The sequence below is a fragment of the Cervus elaphus genome, chromosome 27 (genome assembly GCF_910594005.1).
Source record: "Cervus elaphus chromosome 27, mCerEla1.1, whole genome shotgun sequence".
Lineage (NCBI taxonomy): Eukaryota > Metazoa > Chordata > Mammalia > Artiodactyla > Cervidae > Cervus > Cervus elaphus.
In genome coordinates this window covers 26,625,406-26,647,772 of record NC_057841.1, presented here as the reverse complement: position 1 = coordinate 26,647,772, position 22,367 = coordinate 26,625,406, and the positions used below count along the sequence as shown (strand labels likewise).

The 22,367-nt window shown below is 39.0% G+C and overlaps 1 pseudogene; it reads right to left on the bottom strand.

Moving 5' to 3' along the window:
* Nucleotides 1-7,601: 7,601 nt before the first annotated feature.
* On the bottom strand, nucleotides 7,602-22,147 carry LOC122684746 (annotated as a pseudogene).
* Nucleotides 22,148-22,367: the final 220 nt, after the last annotated feature.

Sequence of the window (22,367 nt, the reverse complement as noted above, 5' to 3'; positions counted from 1 at the left end):
TTGGCCACCTGATGTGAAGACCTGACTCATTAGAAAAGACCCTGATGCTGGGAAAGATTGAGGACAAGAGGAGAAGGGGGCGACAGAGGATAAGATGACTGACTGGCAACACTGACTCAGTGGACACTAGTTTGAGCAAACTCAGGGAGACAGTGAAGGACAGGGAAGCCTGGTATACTGCAGTTCATGGAGTCACAGAGTTGGACATGATTTAGAGATGGAACAACAACAAATATACACATGCACACACATAATTACGTGTATATATATGTTTTTAATGAAAATCACCATATTTAAAAATAAAAAAGTGAGCCATCAGTATAGAAGAAAGCTTAAGGGAATCCTAGCTAATAAAAAGAATCAGACTGAAGGGTAAAACGGGATGGAGAAACATTAGACCTAAACACTAAATGAAAGTTCTGTCCACAAGATAACCAAGGACTAGCTCCAAATTCCAACTCAGCAAGGACAAAAAGCTGGAATGGACCACTTAATTAAAATGCTTTATAAATAATGTTTTAATTAACTAAGCCAACTCAGAGCAAAACAACTTTCTAAAAGAAGGAGTTGATCTGCCTAGGGAATAAACCTACCATTCCTATAGGAGCCCAAAAGGGAACTACCAGAGAATAAATTTGTGGAATTAAAAAATATGTGATTATGGAATGTTAGTCCATGAACTGAATAAAGGAATAATCCAGTTAAGACCAAAGTTAGTATTGGAAATATTACATTTAAGAAATTTCTCATACTGTAGAATATAATTATGTTATATATAAATATATTTTTGTTATATATAATACACATATGTAATTTTTTTCTTTACAACATTGAGGTTCAATTCCAGAATGCCAATGTTGATCTAACAGGCATTCTTGGAAGGAGTCAGTGATTAGCAAAGGGAAGGAAATAAAGAAATAATGCAAATATTTTTAACTTAAGGACCTACCAGATATTCAGCTGGGTAGCAGAATCAAGCACACATCAATACATTTCAGTGAAATTTCAGGGCTTCAAGGATTCAGAGGAAATCAAGAAAACTTCCAAGGAAGAGATAATAAAAAAAAAGATATATACAACAAATGACATCAAACTGATTTCACCAAAATTAGAGGCTCAAAGACAGTGGAAAATGCTATCAAATTTGAATGGAAAAATGATTTGAAATAATAATTCTACATGTAGTAAATCTATCAAACAAGAAAATAGATACATTTATAAGATAAAAGGACTGAGAAGGTTTATAGATCATCACTACTTACTATGAATGCTTGGAAAACTGCAAAATAAATAAAACAAATGCAAGGGAAAGAAAGCCATGAAAGAAGAAGGCATCAGCCTGAATAAGAGCCAGAAGAATGGTTCTTAACCCTATGCAAACATTAGAATCAGACCTGGAGCTTTCAAAAGTACTATTTTTTTCAAAGAGAAGGTCATCTGGGATGTTTATGATGTTCTATGTTTTCAATTACCCAGGCACAGATGTGTTCACTTTATAATATTTAGTCACAAAAAATACACATACCTAATTTCTGATGGTGACTGCAGCCATGAAATTAAAAGACACTCCTTGGAAGGAAAGTTATCACCAACCTAGATAGCATATTAAAAAGCAGAGACATTACTTTGCCAACAAAGATCCATCTAGTCAAGGCTATGGTTTTTCCAGTGGTCATGTATGGATGTGAGAGTTAGACTATAAAGAAAGCTGAGCACCGAAGAATTGATGCTTTTGAACTGTGGTGTTGGAGAAGACCCTTGAGAGTCCCTTGGACTGCAAGGAGATCCAACCAGTCCATCCTAAAGGAGATCAGTCCTGGGTGTTCATTGGAAGGACTGATGCTGAAGCTGAAACTCCAATACTTTGGCCACCTCATGCGAAGAGTTGACTCATTGGAAAAGACCCTGATGCTGGGAGGGACTGGGGGCAGGAGGAGAAGGGGACAACAGAGGACGAGATGGTTGGATGGCATCACCAACTCAATGGACAGGAGTTGGAGCAAGCTCCGAGAGATGGTGAAGGACAGGGAAGCCTGGTGTTCTGCAGTCCATGAGATCGCAAGGAGTCGGACATGACTGAGCGACTGAACAACAAATTTCTCCCCCAGCCTTATTAAAGTCGGAAAATCTAGGGGTTGGGTACAAGTGTGGGCATATTTTAAAGAGCCTCAGGTCATTATAATTTGCATCCTAAATTGAAACACTGCCTCCAAAAGAAGGTGAAATGCAAACAGATTAGTATTTTTGAACCCCTGGTGCAGAGGTTAAGTTAATCATGCTCCTTAATTCACACCACATTAAATATTCCCCTGTTTTATTCATTTATTAATTTACGTATTCCTTTATTGTCTTCCCATAATCCCATTTTCCATTCTTCCCAACCGTCCTATTGTTTTTAATGCATACCCTTTTAGTTGTATTTTTATGAGCTATTGTGTATGCCTGTAATTTTAATTTGTTTAAAAGGCATTGTGTTTGATAATTACTAATTATAATAATTATAATATCTTATTTTAGGCAGTTATGGTCTTATAAACTATCAATATAATGATTAACATCAAAATGAAGTTCAAAACAAAAACTATTTTAGCATATTTAGTTTTAGAGAATAGAACTCAACAAGAGAATAGAGATCTTTCACTTTACTAGGCACTAATTGCCGTCTATGGGGTTGCACAGAGTCAGACACTACTGAAGCAACTTAGCAGCAGAAGAACTTTCAAGATAACTCTTTCTCTGAATGATTAACTCCTTTTATTTTGGAAGGCATGCAGACCACTGAAATTTCATTCTTCTTCTTCTGAATTTTTAATTTGAATATTATAGGACTTTTTGATTTATTAGTGCCATGCTTTGGACTAATTCTCATGTTTGTACTTAGCATAGCACAGCATACTTTCATGGAATGGTTGTAGGCTCCTGTACTAAATGTGAAAATGTTTTTACAAGTGATAGTTTTCTCTGATGCATTGCTTTGCTGAAAAAATTCAGTTTGCAGCCAACAAATTTGTGATCTCTTGAAAACAGCTTTTTTAAAAAGTGGCTCTGTCATTGGACAAGTATCATAATTTGACCTGAAATAACAGCACATATAACTTGTGCATATATACACCAGTAAAAACACACAAGAATGCATTTAAATAAATTGTATCTAAAATATATCTAAATAGTAAAGAATATGTGAAAGCAGGCAAAAAGAATAAAAGATGTAGAAAGACATAAACTCTTTAAATATCTATAAAAGTATGATCTCTCATGAATCCATGTATAATGGTAAGATAAATTCTTCCATCCTTCAGACACCAAAATATCAAGAGCATCTAGCTGCCATTGGAAGAGACAGCTGCTACTTAGCCAGGGAAGCCTTAGGAAACGGCTAAGAGGATCAGCACCAAACTGAACTCCCAACAAAAGGAAAAAGCAATTTTATATATCATTCTATTTGTGAGTTTCTTCTCAAAAAAACCTATGAAACTGAAAACTTAGAATGTCAAGACCATGCTATGATATGATACGGAAGGCTAAACAAAAGAAAAACTTTATATAATATACAACAAAAGCAGACATAGGCATATACATATCTCTCTGAAAACATGGGACTTTTCACTAATGGAAATTGGTATCTTAATTTTGATGGTTTCCCTGGTTTCTCAGTGGTAAAGAATTCACTTGCAGTGCAGGAGATGTGGGTGGGTGCCCTTGCTGGGTTGGGAAGATACCCTGGGGCAGGAAATAGCAACCCACTCCAGTATTCTTGCCTGGGAATTCCCATAAACAGAGGTGCCTGGAGAGCTACAGTCCACAGGGTCACAAGAGTTGGACATGACTTAGTGACTAAAAAACAAGATCTTAATCTTACCCATTTATTACTATTCGTTAATGTTCCTCACTGGTGAAGAAATGAAGATGGTATGCACCTTTGAAACCTGCAGTAATGTTTCACTGGAAAGGTGAGTTAGCTGAATGTGTAGTCACAGCATAGTTATAAGCACACAAATATGCATACATAGACACAGAAGTCATGGTCCATATAAAAGAGTATTTGCGGCAAGATTGAATCTGATGACCCTATTACCAACCTATATATCCTATTATAGAGAAAAAAAGAATAAAGTCTTGCACTAATTCTTAAGGGTATGTGCACCCTAATGTTCATGGAAACATTATTCACAATTGCAGAGATATGGAAGCAACCTAAGCATCTAACAACAGGTAACTGGATAAATAAGGTGTAGTATAAGTATATACTACTCAGCAGATCCCACTAGTCTATCCTAAAGAAGATCAGTCCTGGGTGTTCATTGGAAGGACTGATGCTGAAGCTGAAACTCCAATACTGTGGCTATCTGATAAGAAGAGCTGACTCATTTGAAAAGACCCTGATGCTGGGAAAGATTGAGGGCAGGAGGAGAAGGGACGACAGAGGTTGAGATGGTTGGATGGTATCACTGACTCAATGGATACGGGTTTGGGTGTACTCCGAGAGTTGGTGATGGACAGGGAGGCCTGGTGTGCTGTGGTTCATTGGGTCGCAAAGAGTCAGACACAACTGAGCAACTGAACTGAACTCAGCATGAATTTTTGCATTTACAGCAACATAGATGGACTTGAAGGGCATTATGCTAAGTGAAATAAGTCAGACAGAGAAAGACAAATACTGTATGATATCACTTATATGTAGAATCTAAAAAAAAATACAATAAACTAGTGAATAGAACAAAACGAAACAGACTCACAGATACAAACTAGTGGTGACCAGCGGGGAGAGGGTAGAGGGGGAAATAACACAGGAGTAGCAGAGTAACAGGTACAAACTATTAGGTATAAAATAAACTACAAGGATATATCTGACAATATAGGGAATATAGCCAATATTTTATAAGTATAATTGGAATATAGCCTTTAAAATTGTGAATTACTGCACTGTGCACCTGTAACTTATGTTGCACAACAACTATACTTCAATTTAGAAAAAGAGCCAAGATATGTAAACAATCTAAGTGTTCACTGATTAACAGATATAAAAATATCACGTGTGTGTACACAAACACACAATGGTATATTATTCAGCCATAATAAAGAAGAAAAAATGAAATACATACATATATAGATAGACAGATATCCTTATACTACATTATTTCACTTGATCCTAGTAACCCTGAAAGATAAACAGCACCAACGTTGAGTATTTCCATGTTAAAAGTAAAGAAACTAAGAGTGAAATAAATCAAATGATTTGCCCAGGGTCCCACAGCTGGGGTCAGTATAAGACACGGAGCCAGACCATCAGAGTCAATGTGACTCTGCTTGCATGTTTTCTCTTATGACTTCAAGCAACCACAGGAAGTCACAGTTTTATGTACATTTACAAAGTAGTTGCTAGTTCTCTTCTATCTTAGTAATATCATCCTTGAGTATGATACGCACACTGCAAAATAATTGCCCCCAAAGATATCCCTGTCATAATCCTTAGAATTTGTGAATATGTTAACATCACAGGACAAATGGAAATTAAGGTTGCTATGCAACTGACCTTAAAGTTTCAGAGATCATCCAAATTCAGTGAATGAGCCCAGTGAAATCATAAGAATACTTAAAAGTGAAAGAGGAAGGCAGAAAAAGACAATCAGCAGGGACATGTGGCTGTGGGAAAATAGATGCAATGTCATTGACTGAAGAAGTTGGAAGGAAACCACCAACCAAGGGATATGTACCACCTCTAGAAGCTGGACAAGGCAAAGAAACAGATTCTCCCCTAAAACCTCCAGAAATGGACCAAGCCCTGCCAACACCTTGATTTTAACCAGTTAGACTCATGTTGGACTTTTATCTATAGAACTATAAGATAAATTTGTGCTGTTTATGCTGCAAAGTTGGTGTTAATTTGTTACTGCAGCAATAATGATTAAATATGTAGACCTTATTAGTTTACAATGGCAAATGCTTACTTCTTGTTCAAATATCTGAAGTCAGCAAGTCAGCTGTGGCTCTGATAGGTTCTGTTCAGTTCTTCTCTATTAGTTTTCTCATTTTGGAACCCAGTTCAAAGACAACTACTGTCTGGGGCATGTTCTTTTCAAGTAAAGGGTGGGCATGAAAGAAACAAAATACCAATACTAAGTGAGCATATTTGAAGATGTGCTCTGATGTGGAGTTCAGTTGGCCCTTGTATGGTGGACCCAGAATCCATGGATATAGGAGGCCAACTGTATTCATACTACCCATTTTATACAAAGAACTTGAGCATCCTTGGATTTTGATATCTGAGGGAGTCCTGGAACCAACTCCTAGTGGATACAAAGGGACGACTGCATATCACACCTGCTCACATTCCATCAGCCAAAACAAATCACATGACCAAACCAAAAGTAATGGAATGAGAAAGCTATTACTCAGCAGAAATGAAAGGAAAATGTAATTGGTGAATATATAATGTGTCACAGACACAAAGAACAATGTATCTAGGGTATGAGATTTAAGCTAAATTTTCCCATTTACCTTTTGCTAAGCTAAAGCAGGGGCTTCTCAGGTGGTTTTGTGGGTAAAGAATCCACTCTAGGGATCTTACCTGGAGAATCCCATCCCATGGACAGAGAAGCCTGGTGGGCTACAGTCCATAGAGTGGCAAAGAGTCAGACACAACTGAAGTGATTGAGAGAACGCACACACGTACACACACACACACACACACACAAAGCTAAAGAAGGTTAAAATAATGTGTTCTGGTGACTTTTCTTTTTTTCATTTTTTTTCTCTTTATTAACTCTTGTTTGGAATGATCTTAGAGGCACTGACTGTCAAAGATGATGAGCAGCTAGAAATTGCCCTCCACACTAAATTTTGGCAGCTTGGCCAACTTTAAATAGATCTCACCAGAAAAAGTTTTTAATAGCAAATGGCGAGAAGGCGAGGGTGGGCTGTTTCGAGAGAACAGCATCGAAACATGTATATTATCTACGGTGAAACAGATCACCAGCCCAGGTTGGATGCATGAGATAAGTGCTTGGGCCTGGTGCACTGGGAAGACCCAGAGGGATCAGGTAGAGAGGGAGGTGGGAGGGGGGATCGGGATGGGGAATACATGTAACTCCATGGCTGATTCATGTCAATGTATGACAAAACCCACTACAATATTGTAAAGTAATTAGCCTCCAACTAATAAAAATAAATGAAAAAAATATATATCAAGTCTATAAAAACAAACAAACAAAAAAATAAGCAGATTAAAAAAAAAAAAACACTTCAGGTAATATTCTCCTGAGCCTTAAAAATTAAAAAGAAAGGTTGGTGACAGAGATATCCTTAAGAAGAAAAATGGTGAGAACAAAAGTACTGAATCCACATGTACCTTAAATGTTTTAAAGAAAGGATGAACTTTACCATCAAATATGTATGAAAGGAAATGAGACATAAGCTACTTAGAATTTACTTTGGATATAATTATACAATTCCACGGTCTTATGTTTGCCATCAATTGGTCTCCCAACATCCCATTTTCTATCACAATCACTAGAGGCAACAGAGCCTCCAAAGGGTTAAAAGAGGGGACTATCAGTCGCTAGCCAAGGGCTCACTGGACCCACCTCCCTGACTCTTTGTATTTATAGGATTTTATTTACATAGAAGAACTGCAGGAGCTCTGGATGGTAGTAGCTCAGCTGCTGGCAGACTTTAGGGTTCCTTTGATCCTCCTCATTATGGAAGCTTTAGTCCTTGCTTTGTCTCTGATACAGAGAACAGGCTCAAAAAGTTGTTTTGCAAGCCTTGGCCAACTGGGGATTCCTGTCCTGTAAGTGGGACCGGAGGGAGTCCTGAGTCTGCTTCACCTGATAGGTGAAGAACCTCCTCCACTTCCGTCCAAGGGTAACCAGTTGTCCAAACAAGACAAAGGTCAAGTATCTCAGGCTGTCATTCTCGTCATCAAGCAAAGCCCTGGTCTGGAGGGTGGTATCTATGAAGAAGGAGCTCAGGCCTTTCCCCTGCATCTTGCCCAGGATGATGGTGTCAGGATCTTCATGCTCTCGCGGATGACTTCAGAACTCACCCGGTCATACAGACCATGCACCAGCAGGCCTAGAACAATCTTCGTATATTTTCTCGCCTTGTCCAGGGTCTCACAGGCCATGGTTCCCAGGCCTCTCATTGCTATACAATGCTTTTTAACACTGGGATCCCAGGCTGTCTCTGCCAAAATGAAAAACACATTCTTCAGAGGTTCCTGCTTCTGGAGCCTGAGATTCCAAGAGACCTTGGAAAAGAAAGACATCATTGATATCCTTTTCTTCTTGGGCTGGGTGGCGGGGCTGGGCCCGTATTCTTCTCCTCGTCTGGTCCACGGAACTGCGGTCACGTGGTGATGAGGCAGGTGTGGCCGGAGCACAGGTCACCACGCGGCACGCAGAGCTGCTGTTCCCGGGGTAGCAGCCAGATGGGATGACTCGGCTCAATTTTCTCAAAGGTGAATTCCTGAACAGGATGATGAGGCTTCCTCCTCAGAACTCATCCTAGTGAAAGAAGAAGTGATCACTTCCAGGTACATCGCTGTCCTTTAAACAAGCTCGGGGCTGGCCATCAGTTGCATTTTGTCCTTGAAGATGAAACATAGAACAGATCGGCGTTTCATCGCGAGTAGGAAATACATAAGTGAAGTCGCTCAGTCATGTCCGACTCTTTGCGACCCCAAGGACTGTAGCCCCCGAGGCTCCTCTGTCCACAGGATTCTCCAGGCAAGAGTACCGGAGTGGGTTGCCATTTCCTTCTCCAGAGGCTCTTCCCGATCCAGGGATCGAACACGGGTCTCCTGCATTGTAGGCAGACGCTCTACCGTCTGAGCCACCAGGGAAGTCCCTAATAAGACCCTTTCCAGCTATCTGCCCCTGATAGTTGCTAGAGATTCATTACAGGCCATGCTGTTTTACCAACTTTGAAAATTCTTGTGTTAGTTTCCTGTTTCTCCAAGGGCCCAGGGAGAGAGCCTCTGGTGACTATTTTTAATGATTTCTCAGAGACAGAGTGTGAGTGTTTTTTAAAAGAAAAATAGTACAAAAAAATCGCTAGCTACACATGCTTTTATAATCCTGGCTTCCGGATGAAAGTGAACCTACATGTAAATATGGTTCTGCACTTATACTTCCTTTCCCTCTACATAATTTTCACTCAACTCATATTCCCCTGCCAGGTACTGTTGTAAATAGAGGATAGAGTATTTTGCTGCAGAGAAGAATATAACAAACGAGGACAGGGCGAGGGGGATCTTATGAGGTTGATCCAAGGCAATGAATGTTGCAAGTTGTTTCTGGCTCTTTGCAACCCTAAGGACTGTAGCCTGCCAGGCTCCTCTGTCCATGCGATTTCCCAGGCAAGAATACTGGAGTGGGTTGCCATAGTGAATTTAATGTGGTTTTATCTCTGATACCAGCTTCATGGTTTGTAGATTCATTTTCATGGCAGTGCCTCTTTTCCTACACTAACCTGTAACGTCAGGGACTCATACCGTTTGTCTGTCCAGGCCCATGACACCACCCCACCCCACCCAGTCGTCTCTCAACATCCTGCACTCTCTAAAATCTCATTCCTATTTTGTGCTGTCAAACTAATCTGCCCTCTGTCCAGGTTAGTAGGACTTTTTGAAAAACTGTGAATAATTTTTAGTTGGTCTTTTCTCCAGTCTCCTCTTCACCACACTACACGTTCATCAGGACCCACTACTGGCAGCATGGATCCCTAACGGGTCAGATCTATCCAGATAAAAGTGCAAACATGCTTTCTAGAAAGGATACAATCACGCTTTCACTAGCAAGTCCACCCATAGACACTGATTAAGCTTGCATTCTATTTGAAGTCCTCTGAAATGAGCAGGGGATGCAAAGTCAAAGAAATGCAGATATTTCTCCACATAGATATTTCTCCAAAGAAAATATATAGATAGTAAACAAGCATATGAAAAGATGCCCAACATCACTAATCATTCAAAGCAAAACCACAGTGAGGTATCACACCTCACACCTGTCATAATGGCTATCACCAAAAAGAGGACAAATAACAAATGCTGGTGTGGATGTGGAGAAAAGGGAACCTTAGTACACTGTTAATGGGAATGTAAGTTGGTACAGCCACTGTGAAAAATAGTATGGAGGTTTCTCAAAAAACTAAAAATAGAGCCACCATATGATCCAGCAGTTCCACTCCTGGGTATATATCTGAAGAAAATGAAAACACTAGTTCAAAAAGAAACATGCACCCCAATGTTCTCAGAAGCACCATTTACAATAGCCAAGGCATGGAAGCAACCTAAGTGTCCATCAACAGATGATTGACTTAAGAAGATGGTACATATATACAGTGGAATATCACTCAGACATAAAATATAATGGAATTCTGCCACTTGCAATAAATGTGGATGGATCTAGTGAGTATTATGTTTAGTGAAATAAGTCAGATGGAGCAAGATATAGAATCTATATTGTCACTTATATATGAAATCTAAAAAATAAATGTATTTAACAAAACAGAAACTGACTCACAAATACAGAGAACAAACTTGTGGTTACCAGTGAAGAGAAGATATGGGGAGGCGCAAAATAGGGGTACAGGATTAAGAGATACAAACTATTATGTATAAAGTAGGTAAGCAACAAGGATATATTGTATGGCATGAGAGATTATAGCCACTATTTTGAACTTTAAATGGAGTATAGCCTATTAAAATAGTCACTCACTAGGTTGTACACCTGAACTAATATTGTAAATCAACTATACTTAAAAAAGAAAAGAAAATAGAGAGTATCTGGATCAAGATAGTTCTGATTGATTAACATATAATTAAACATGAAAGAAAGGAAAATTATACATACTTATGTGCAATATCAAATACAACCATGCAAGTGAATAGACCCATATTTATGTGAGAATCATGTTATCAAACTGAGATGAACACAACAGACACACTATAAAATTCTACATGTATACAGTTCTACAAATATACAAGTAAAATGTATCAAAATGTGCAGCTCTGGCTGTGCAAAATACCTTCTTTGAGGAAGGAGATTTGAGTTGCACAAAACAAGCTTAAGTGTCACGATGAAACTGCTGGCTGGGCATCAGGCACAGCGGGCCAAACACCAAGAGCCCAGTTTCCTCCTTCTCCCCTAGATCCTACAAGGAAGGCACAGGGGTGACTTGAATCAGAGGGCTGTGCGCCAGCACTGCTTTTGCTGGCTGTCACACCAGTAGCTGTAACAAGCAGTGGGCTTCCCAGAAGGCACAGCAGTAAAGAATCTGCCGGCCAATACAAGAGATGCAAGAGACGTGGGTTTGATGGCTGAGTTTGGAAGATTCTCCTTGAGGAGGAAATGGCAACCCACTCCAGTATTCTTGCCTGGAGAATCCCATGGACAGAGGAGCCTGGCTGGCTACAGTCCATGAGGTCACAAAGAGTGGGAAATGACTGAACATGCTTCAAACAGTTAAGAAAAACAATTTCGGAAAATTCTTGAATCATCCAGGGCTTTTCAGTACCTTCTATGTGCCAGATAATGTGCCGGTCACTGGGGATATGAATGCAAAGCAAGTTAGGTACGGTCCTGACTTTAAAGGCCAATGAAGAAACTGAAGTTTAGAGAGATTATAGTTTGGAACTTGCCAGAAATCGCACAGCTTGTCAAAGTGGAGGCAAGATTCACACCAGTGTCTGACCTTTAAAACTCATTCCCTCAACCGCTTATCCTAGACTGTGATTTCATTCCCTTTTTCACTCTGAAATTTTCTCTCTTGTAAATTTCAGGGCAGCAATTTACATGGGGCAGATCATCCAGCATCTAATGACTATTTCTTTAAATATGAACTGGAGAGACCCTGGAATTGTACATAGTCGCAATTTCGTTGTAACTGATGAACAGTGTGGGGCTGGGTCTGCCAAGCCCTGGCTTGACTGGATGAGTCAGCCCGAGGCTGTCCCACGAAAGCCAGCAATTCTGCAGTGACTTTCCCCATATGGATGGCCCCCCTTAGTCAGCTCTGAGAATGCGGAGGGAGGTCTGGCTTGGCGTTGCAGCAGCAGGCTGGATGGACAAAGGCCTGGGATGGACACAGATGCCCCAGCAATTGTACTGAGCCTATTTCCTGTCATTTCAACCCAGTGTCATGTATTATTCAACTCAGACTGTATTTTGGAGATTCAATTTGCAGGGTATATGACACACATAGTAAATTGGTGTGTATTATCTCAGTTCATTTGCTGGAGGACAGGTGTTCACATCACAAGAACCAACAGCCCCATCGACAGTAATTGGTGCCTTGGCTGCCAGTCTGAGCCTAGAGGGCAGGGATTAAAAGTGCATGAGAATGAACTAATAATAATTTCCACATGTGGCCCAGTGTGTTTTACTGGAGGCTCCCAAAGAACATTTTAGGCATTCATTCATCCTCACTACCACCCTGCCTGTGCTTGCTATTACTCTCCTGCCAAAGCCAGAAAAACAAAAGCAAAGAAGGGCAGACTCTTCACAGAGGAAAACAATGGCAGGATAGGGATTACACACTCTGGAGGCATAAGTCCTTGTTCTCTCTCCTTGGAATCTCACCGCTTCCATTTTTCCCTCATTTGTTATTCAGTGTCTTAGCCAGTGTATTAGTAGGAACCCAGACGGGTGAATTCAACTGTGTTCAGGTTAATTAATTTCAAAACGTTTACAAGCCTGCATACTGCACTAAATCACACTCAACACAAATGAAAACAAACAACAACAACAACAATATATATATAGTTCTCATAATAGCTACCATATGTTTCAAATGTGTGTAGCATACAAACAATAATTACAACAAGTGACTGAATACACTTTCAGTAACAGGCAGGTTGTGTGGCTAAGTATTTCTGTGTGAACAGAGTTAGTCTGGGTAGAATATAAAGATTTGTGTGAAGTCAAGAAATTCCAGAGCCTAGGTGTTATCTTAACTACACATCTCATGTCATTTCAGAACACTTTGCATGCTAAATTCACTTAAAAATATGAAATTAGAAAACCTTGTCCTTGTGGGTTTTACTAATAATGAGCAGGGAGAAAAATGGAACTTTTGCCCTGGAGCTCTGGTGAAAAGACATAATTAAAAATACTGCACTGGAAAAAAACTGACTTTTACTTCCCAGGTGGCATTTGGTTTCTGCATACTCACAAATAGCCATCTATAACAAAACCAACACACTCAATTAAGCTCCTTCCACTTAAAACAAATGCAGTTTTCTTTATCACCAGTTGAGAGGTTCCAAAGGAAAAATTGAATAAATGGAAAAACAGATTGACTGCCATCTTCTCTTTCCAAGGGTAAGGTGTGCAAACATGAAATAATTCAGTTTTCTAACCTCTGGGAAATTAAATTTGACCAATAACATGATGAAGCTATACAAAATCACAACCCACAGTCATACAGGCTGTACATGGTACAATTTCAGTGCACTTCAACATACCCAAGACTCAAAATGGAAATCCTGGATTTGAGTATGTAGAGTCTCCTATTTTGAGAAAATAAAATGCCTTTTATATTAAATCCAATTTATCTAGATAACTGGTCCAGCATAAGCAGAGTATAAAATTATCTAAAAACCCTTCCTAGGGAGCAAGCAGTTGTTAGCTTTTGTTTCACACAGATAGCAATTTATAATTAACCATCTCTCCCATCATAACATTTTCAATATAGTTCTCATCTTTGTCCAAAATGAAAGTAGAAAGAAAGGAAAAGGAGTCCTCAGATTAGTATCGCAGTGTGGAAAGATAGTGCACAAAGAGAAGGTCATGGGTCACAACTGGTCATTCGAAAAATCTAGAAAGGTATGATTCTTAAGCAACATGTTTTCCAATTTGCTACAAGTTCTTGGATTTCATACCATGGAGAGGTGTGACCACCCTATTTAATGAGCTTCTGCCAAAGTCAGGTTCCATAGAGGAGTAGAATGAAGCTCTATTTGCAGAGTAATTCACATCTGTAGGCCTGGGGCCAGATTGCTAAGGGGAACAAAAAAGGAGTCAAGCCAGAACTCAGTGTCTCTCTAGCGTCATGTTCTGTTCTAGTAACTAAGCCACTGCTTTATTCTGGAGACATGTAGGTCCCATGTTGGCCCCCACCTACTGTACTTTTTGATGTCTCAGACCATCCCTTGAAATTCAGCATGCCTGCCTTTCCCTTGCCACAGTCCCGTGCCAGGACCTGCCTGGTTCCTGGATCACAGCCTCTCTTTTGTCACCATAATCTCTGGCTCCATCCAGCCTATCGACACCTGCATTTGTCATCAGAGAAGCCAATTCCCCAGCACAAGAAAGAGGAGCAATCGGGAATATCAAAGCATGTAGCTGAAAGAATCTGTTTATAGTTGCCATATTATGATTGATGTTAATTTCTAACCTTTCTTCCATTCTGTCTTTGCCTTCATCCCACTTTTTGGCGCCTGGAACAAAGGTGATTGTTGAATCTGTTTGTTGAATCCATTTCCTGGCTGCATGTGTCTTTTTGTTGGTCCCCTTCTCTTCTACTCATGAACACATTTATCTTCTACTCATTAAGTCAGCTGGCATGAGTTTGCAAGCATATGTTCACTGGAAGATATTTAAGTGATTGTGACCTTAAACTCAAGAGAAAAAAAAATCCCTACTCATTTAAAAAAATTTAACATAGTGTGCTAAATGCCTAATAGGTTATCTGAACACCAGATACGTCTTTTTTTTTTTTTTTAATTTTTATTTATTTTTTTTTTCAAACTCTCAAATTATTTTTTTTAATTAAAATTTTTTTTTTTATTTAATAGAATGAATATACAGAAAAGTAGAAGGAGATAGTGGACCTGAAAATCACCCTGAACCAGTTCAACATAGTTAAGATTTGTACAATTTCTCTCTGATTCCTATACCTGGGCCTTCTTGGGGTAACACAGATTTTAGCTGACCCTGCTTTCTCTGGCATAACCTCTTTCTGGTTTTCTCCAAGGTCAACCCACAGTCACAGATATCAGCTTTTCCTTATGTTCACCAATAGAACCCTCTCTCACAGAAGAGTGAGTGAGCAGTGAAGATTTTACTGAGGGAGAGATGAGGGGAGTAGTTTATATGTCCATCTCACGTCAAACCACTTGAACATTCTGGTCTGCAAAGTGCCTTCCTAGTTTGCCAACACTGAAGGTTCCTCTCTGGCCCTTCCCTCATACTTTACCCAGCTTCCCTAGCTCTTCTATCCCTGGCTTCCCTCTTCTCTCTCCATCTTTTTTTTTTTTTTTTGACTCTGTAATTTTGAGATAAATGTTTTGTTTTGTTTTAAATTTTTTTATTTGTTGGAGGCTAATTACTTCACAACATTTCAGTGGGTTTTGTCATACATTGATATGAATCAGCCATAGATTTACACTTATTCCCCATCCCGATCCCCCCTCCCACCTCCCTCTCCACCCGATTCCTCTGGGTCTTCCCAGTGTACCAGGCCCGAGCACTTGTCTCACGCATCCCACCTGGGCTGGTGATCTGTTTCACCATAGATAGTATACATGCTGTTCTTTTGAAACATCCCACCCTCACCTTCTCCCACAGAGTTCAAAAGTCTGTTCTGTATTTGTGTCTCTTTTTCTGTTTTGCATATAGGGTTATCGTTACCATCTTTCTAAATTCCATATATATGTGTTAGTATGCTGTAATGTTCTTTATCTTTCTGGCTTACTTCACTCTGTATAAGGGGCTCCAGTTTCATCCATCTCATTAGGACTGGTTCAAATGAATTCTTTTTGACGGCTGAGTAATATTCCATGGTGTATATGTACCACAGCTTCCTTATCCATTCATCTGCTGATGGGCATCTAGGTTGCTTCCATGTCCTGGCTATTATAAACAGTGCTGCGATGAACATTGGGGTGCACGTGTCTCTTTCAGATCTGGTTTCCTCAGTGTGTATGCCCAGAAGTGGGATTGCTGGGTCATATGGCAGTTCTATTTCCAGTTTTTTAAGGAATCTCCACACTGTTTTCCATAGTGGCTGTACTAGTTTGCATTCCCACCAACAGTGTAAGAGGGTTCCCTTTTCTCCACACCCTCTCCAGCATTTATTGCTTGTAGACTTTTGGATAGCAGCCATCCTGACTGGTGAGAACACCAGATACGTCTTTAAGCACTTTAAAACTAAGACATTTCAAATGGATTTTGCTGGTTTCTATTTCCATTAAGAACAGAAGATTGCCTGGTTACATGCTTGTCATATCTAGAACAGTGCCAGTACATAAAATGCTCTCGATGATAAATACTTGCTGAATGAATAAATTTGGTAAATATAACATATTTGGATGGCAGATTTCGTCTCCTCTCATTTTTTTCCTCTTGCATTCACCACTTTATGAACCACAGTTTTCCATACAAAGATGCTGATTACCAAATGGATAAATGATATGATCTGAAATATATTCAAACAACTGTATGTAAGCATAAAAATTGTAGCGGGAAACACAGCCCGGTATGAACAGTAGTTACATCTGTATTCTATGATTATATATCTTTTTCTTCAATTTTTCTAAAATTAATATGGATAACTAACTTATATTACAAAAGTCACTGTACTCTTAATAAAAATAGTTTAACAAGTAGCAAATTTAAATATAAATTTTATTTTCATCCCAACTCCTACTCTCCAAAGATGGCTGTCATTAATACTTTGGTATGAATTCACACGCACAAAAAATATATAAACATAAAATGGCTCTGTCATCTACATACACTACAGTGTAACTTGCTTTTTCATTCAATGATATGGTATGTGTATATGTATATTTTTTAAACTTCCTGGCTGTACCATTTCAATTCAAGCTTGTTCAGTTATTTTCTTACATGACACGCCTATGAACACACCCATAATTCAAGACCATGACTTTACCCCCTAGCTTTACTGAGATGAGGGCTTCCCTGGAAGCTCAGCAGGTAAAGAATCTGCCTGCAATGCAGGAGACCTGGGTTCGATCCCTAGGTTGGGAAATCCCCTGGAGGAGGGCATGGCTATCCACTCTAGTATTCTGGCCTGGAGAATTCCATGGACTATTGCATGGGGTTGCAAAGATTCAGACACAGGACTGAGCAACTTTCAGTTTCTTTCACTTTACTGAGATATATCTAATATATAACATTGTGTAAGTTTAAAGGGTATACTTGTATACTGCAAAACAATTACCACTGTAGCAATAGCTAATACTTCCATCATGCAACCACATTGTTATCTTATGTCTATGTGGAAACAGTCCAGTTTTTCTGTTGATAATGTTACTACTGGTTGCTTTTCTCCTAAGAATATGCAATAATATATGATCAAAACCATGCAAGAACCAAACCTTCACTTCCACATATAATTTACAATCCAGAAGTTTCTAGATGGTGTTAACCTGACATGGTTATGTTTGTTTTGCTTTTACTCCAATGTTTCTTGAATATTTGAGTATTCCTTTTTGGAAGGGTGGTGTTGCAAATCAATTTCCCTTAGTTATATGTGTTTACTATTATAAGAACATAAAACCTATTCTTATTATTTTTACTACCTCCCAAAAGGCTATTATAATCATAAAAATATAAATGATATAGGCATGGACAAGGAGAATGGAAGTGAGAGAGGAAAGAGGAAAATTAATATGAATTTGGAAAGAGGACTCAAACAGACTGGGTAAACAATAGAAATCAGAGGATCTTGAATATGAAAATGTCACAGACAATGCTTGGTGGCTCAGATGAGAAAGGATCTACCCACAATGCGGGATACCCAGGTTCCATTCCCCTGGAGAAGGGAATGGGAACCCACTCCTGTATTCTTGTCTGGAGAATTCCATGGACAGAGGAACCTGGTGGGCTATAGTCCTTGGGGCCACAAAGTGTCGGACACAACTGAGCAACTAACCCCACTGACCTAGGTGAAATCTATCAGCACTGACATTGATGAAGAAATCAGGAGAGGGGTCTTCTTCAAGGACAGAATGATAATGAATTTTCTTTAGAAACACTGAGTATGAAGCAACAAATTTCCAAATAGTTATGTCCAGGAGCAGTTGGAAGCTCTCAGATGGAGACTTGAGCACTCTGAAGGCAACAGGTAAGATATTGAGTCTACACAGAGCCCCCAGAGGGAAATGAGAGGACTAAAAATTGCCTAGCAACTGATGATAGGAGGGAGATGAGATGAACACTCAGCAAGTCAGAAAACTGTTAACAGAGGTTCAGACAAACATGTTGATAAGACGACAAAGTAAGAGAAACCCAACCACCAGAGATAGCAGTTCAGAGCTAGAGTTTCACTTTTCAGAATTCAGAGTAACCGTCTAGACAACAAAATAAGAACTTGTGTACTAGAGTTTAGGATATGAACCAGCAGAATCCAAGTCAGTATTCTCTGCAGTCAAACACAGTGAAATTCATTATACCAAGTTGTTCTCTAAGCACAGTTTTAAGTACCTACTTGACAGTGATGAGCTCTAAAAGACACTCATTTATGATCCTCTTTCAAAGTTAAAGATCATTAGCCTCAAAAGTCATTTTATGCTTGTTTTATGATTTGTACTTAGCTTTTGCCTCAGAAGACCAGAAAGTGAGAGCAAGAGTATTTGAAATCTTCACTCATACTCATTTATTTTCCTTCAGTATTATTTAATGGCAGTTCTGTTTATGAATTCCTTTTATTTCTGAGATTACTCCTTGGTTTTCGGTGGTATTTGTAGCATCTCCTAATTTAGAGCCATCTGTAAACTTAATTAACACACTAGGCACTTCAATACTTAACACAGATGTTAAATAAGGCAAGCCATAAACCCATATCTTTAGCCATCACACCTTATCTTGACATTGCCATTTATTATTAACTGTGTGTCTTATCCATCATCCAGAGTTCAGTCCTTGAAATGGTACTTGAATCTTATCCAATCTCAATAAATTTAGCAAATATAATTAATAAGACAAGATCCTGAATATTACTTATATCATAGTTTAGCATATGTTTATTATTTTCCTTTTTAATAGAATCAGAATAACTATTTCATTTTATAAATATGATTTGCCTTTTAAAACAGGGCCATTTGCAATTTTTAAATATAATTGCCAAGATTAATCATTAGATCTGGTTACGGGTATTGTTTTACTGGGTTTTTTGCTTCATACTGGTAAGTTTCACCTACTGAACAAAAAACTGTATTTACAGACTCTTTTATTAATTCACTTATTTATCAAGATGCATTAAATATATACCATATTGAGACCATGTCTCCTTTTGTTTATAAATACTTGATTTAAAAACATTACAAAAGTTCAAATCACATCAAATCCTCTAGGAACATTTGCTTAATATATGAGGAATTATAAAAGGCATACTATTTTCTTTAAAGAGATCTCTTCCTCATTTTTATTACCACTCTGAACATTTTAAATTGCATGGTGAATTAGTTTTATTTTTTAACAGCAGTAATTCTATTTATTATCAAATAGCTGTAAACATAACTTTAAGTAATTTTTTCAACTTCAAGTTTTAAAAATGAAGCATATTCTATCTCAAAACATATGAAGTACTCAGATTATTCTATGCCAAGAGCTAATGTGTATTGCATGAAAACTGGAAGCAGGTTTATCAATATTACTGAGATATGTCAAAACTGAAATGTGAGGGTGGGAGGATGGAAATGCTCCATGTAAAAGTAAAAAACAAACACTATGGAAGATAATAGATATTTCATGGAATAATAATTACAGTAATAGTAACCACTTTCAGAACTTTTAATATGTTCCATACATTCTGCTAAACACTTCACATAAATTATCTCACTTAATTTACTCATATTAATTTATAATTGAGGAAATTGGGTGTCTGAGACGATAAATAATCTATCTAAAATCACCAGTTAATAGTTAGAAGCTGGGGTTCATGCTAGGTATATTTCACTCCAAACTGTAGGTTTATAACTACTCTGCAATAACACTTTCATTGTGATGAAATTGATGTTCATAATCTGTGGAAAATTACTAAGAAAAGGAGTCTATAATAAGATTTATATGCCTAAAATTATGTAACTAAGATGGTCTAATTTACAGTTGAGTAGAAAATGCAGCCTAGTCTATTTTTCATGGCCTTTGTCTGAAATTCTTCATACATGTCCCCAATACTCTAAGGATTCTTACATGTATTCAAAAGACCAATTCAACTTGCTTTTACTTCATCTCTGGAAATGGAACTCAAATGTAACCCTTTGGTGAAGGAGGAGAGGAAGAGGGACTCCTAAATCCCCACCAGGATCTAGTTACTCCAGAATGTGCTCCCAGGACCCCACTTTCTCTCCCACACAAGAAAGAGTCTTGTACCATAACCAAAAGACAGACAATGTGTAGAAGCCTGCTGCTACTCTGTTCGAGTTGGAGAAAGAAATGGCAACCCACTCCAGTATTCTTGCTTGGGAAGTCCCAAGGACAGAGGAGCCTGGCGGGCTATAGTCCATGGAATCACAAAGAGTTGGACACAGACTTAGTGACTCAATAACAACAACCACCTGTTGGAATATTATGACTCTTACTTTGCCTCAGATACAAGGACTGAGGAATTCCCAGGTGGCTAAGTAGTAAAGAATCCACCTGCCAATGCAAGAGATGCAAGAGTCATACGTTTGATCCCTGGGTTGGGAAGATCCTCTGGAGAGGGAAATGGCAACCCACTCCAGTATTCTTGCCTGGAGAATCCCATGGACAGAGAAGCCTGGCAGGCTACAGTCCACTGGGTTGCAAAGAGTCAGGCAAGACTGAGTGACTAAGCACATAAGCATGAAGGCTGAGACAAAGCCTCCATGCTCTTATAGCCTCCACTATTACTGATGCAAAATTCTGTCCAGACCAAGAGTTTCTTTGAGGTGGGATCAAGGATGATTCTCATCTCTGTATGATGCTCATTCAAGCAAGCAGTCCTCTGTATGGCATCAGCTAGGACACCCAGTACTGCAGTTTCATAGAGTGACCCACATAGAAACTCCCCAGGGCAGAAGCACAGCACTCAGTAAGGGTCCCCTTGTAGAACAAGTCACAGAATCAGATCTACCCTCTGATTTCCCTATCAGAGCTACAAACAAAGAAGCCACTGGGAGAGGATTGATTGCCAATGGGGAAGTGAAAGAATTCTTGCAGAAAGTTACAGTGTCACACTGAAATTTATGATGTCATAGCAGTCCTTGGGGTCTCAAAGAGTTAGACATGACAGTGACAGAACAACAAGAGAAATGATACCAGCTATGGGTCCATTGAAATCAAAGGTTTGGGAAATCAGGGTTCAAATTCAAATTAAAAATTATATATGTATTTCAAACAGCCCCCCAAAAAAGAAACTAAAGCTCCAGAAGGATAAGAAAAATCTAAAATGAAATTCTGACATGAAGGACTAGTTCCAATGGGGTGGGGGGGGAAATATGATTAAGGAAACCAGAGAAAATGCATTAGAAACATTAAGATGAATTCATATATTAAAAAAGAGAGGACCATAAAATGGAAAATGTCATAAAAATGTTAAAGTACAATCAAATATTTTTAAGAGCCTGTAAGAAGTGTTTCAAAAATGTTAAAGCCCAAGACGGCAAGAGATTTGTGGGGCAAGGGGCAAGAAAAATATTCATGGCTTAAAGAAAACCTTGAGCTGTAACTTACATATGGTAAGATTAAGTACATGTTGCTAATCAAGAGAAAAAAAAGGCAAAAGTAAATTTTGGTGCTTCAAGCTTGTCTCTGAAAGTGACACATAGCACTTGTGTTAATATTTCATTGGCCAAAGCAAGTCCCATGGTCAAACTTAACGTCAGTTGGATGGAGAGAAATATTCCTATCATGGAGAGGGACAGAGAATGTTTTAACGAAAAACAGAACCTCTTCTGCACCCTCTGAACACACTGTTCATGCACCTCTTTGTGGCCATGAACGAGTATTCAAGGCTGCTGCAAAGAGTTTATTCAGACTGTGTACAAGGCAGTGCCAGACCTGCACGCTGTGTGCATCATTGAGGTGCCCGACATGAGCCTCAGCTCGGCTCTCATAACCGTATCCAGACAAGCGGGTATGTCCCAAGCCTGACGTATGACGAGGACTGTGCCATGCATCTGTGTCACAGGCATAGCCACTACGCTCAGCTGCATGTCCTCAGAGCCAGAGATCAAGTCCTGAGCCTTTGGAGTGGGACTCCAGGACCCTAGACTTCCGGAGAACTAACCCTAGGGAGTATCAAATAGTAAGAATTCACACAAACAAAACCACTTGAATAAAAGACCCAGTATCACCCAACCACCAGTAGCACCCTGTACAGAAGGTTCAGGGATGCCTCATCTAAACAACAAACAAGACAAAAATACAAACCCA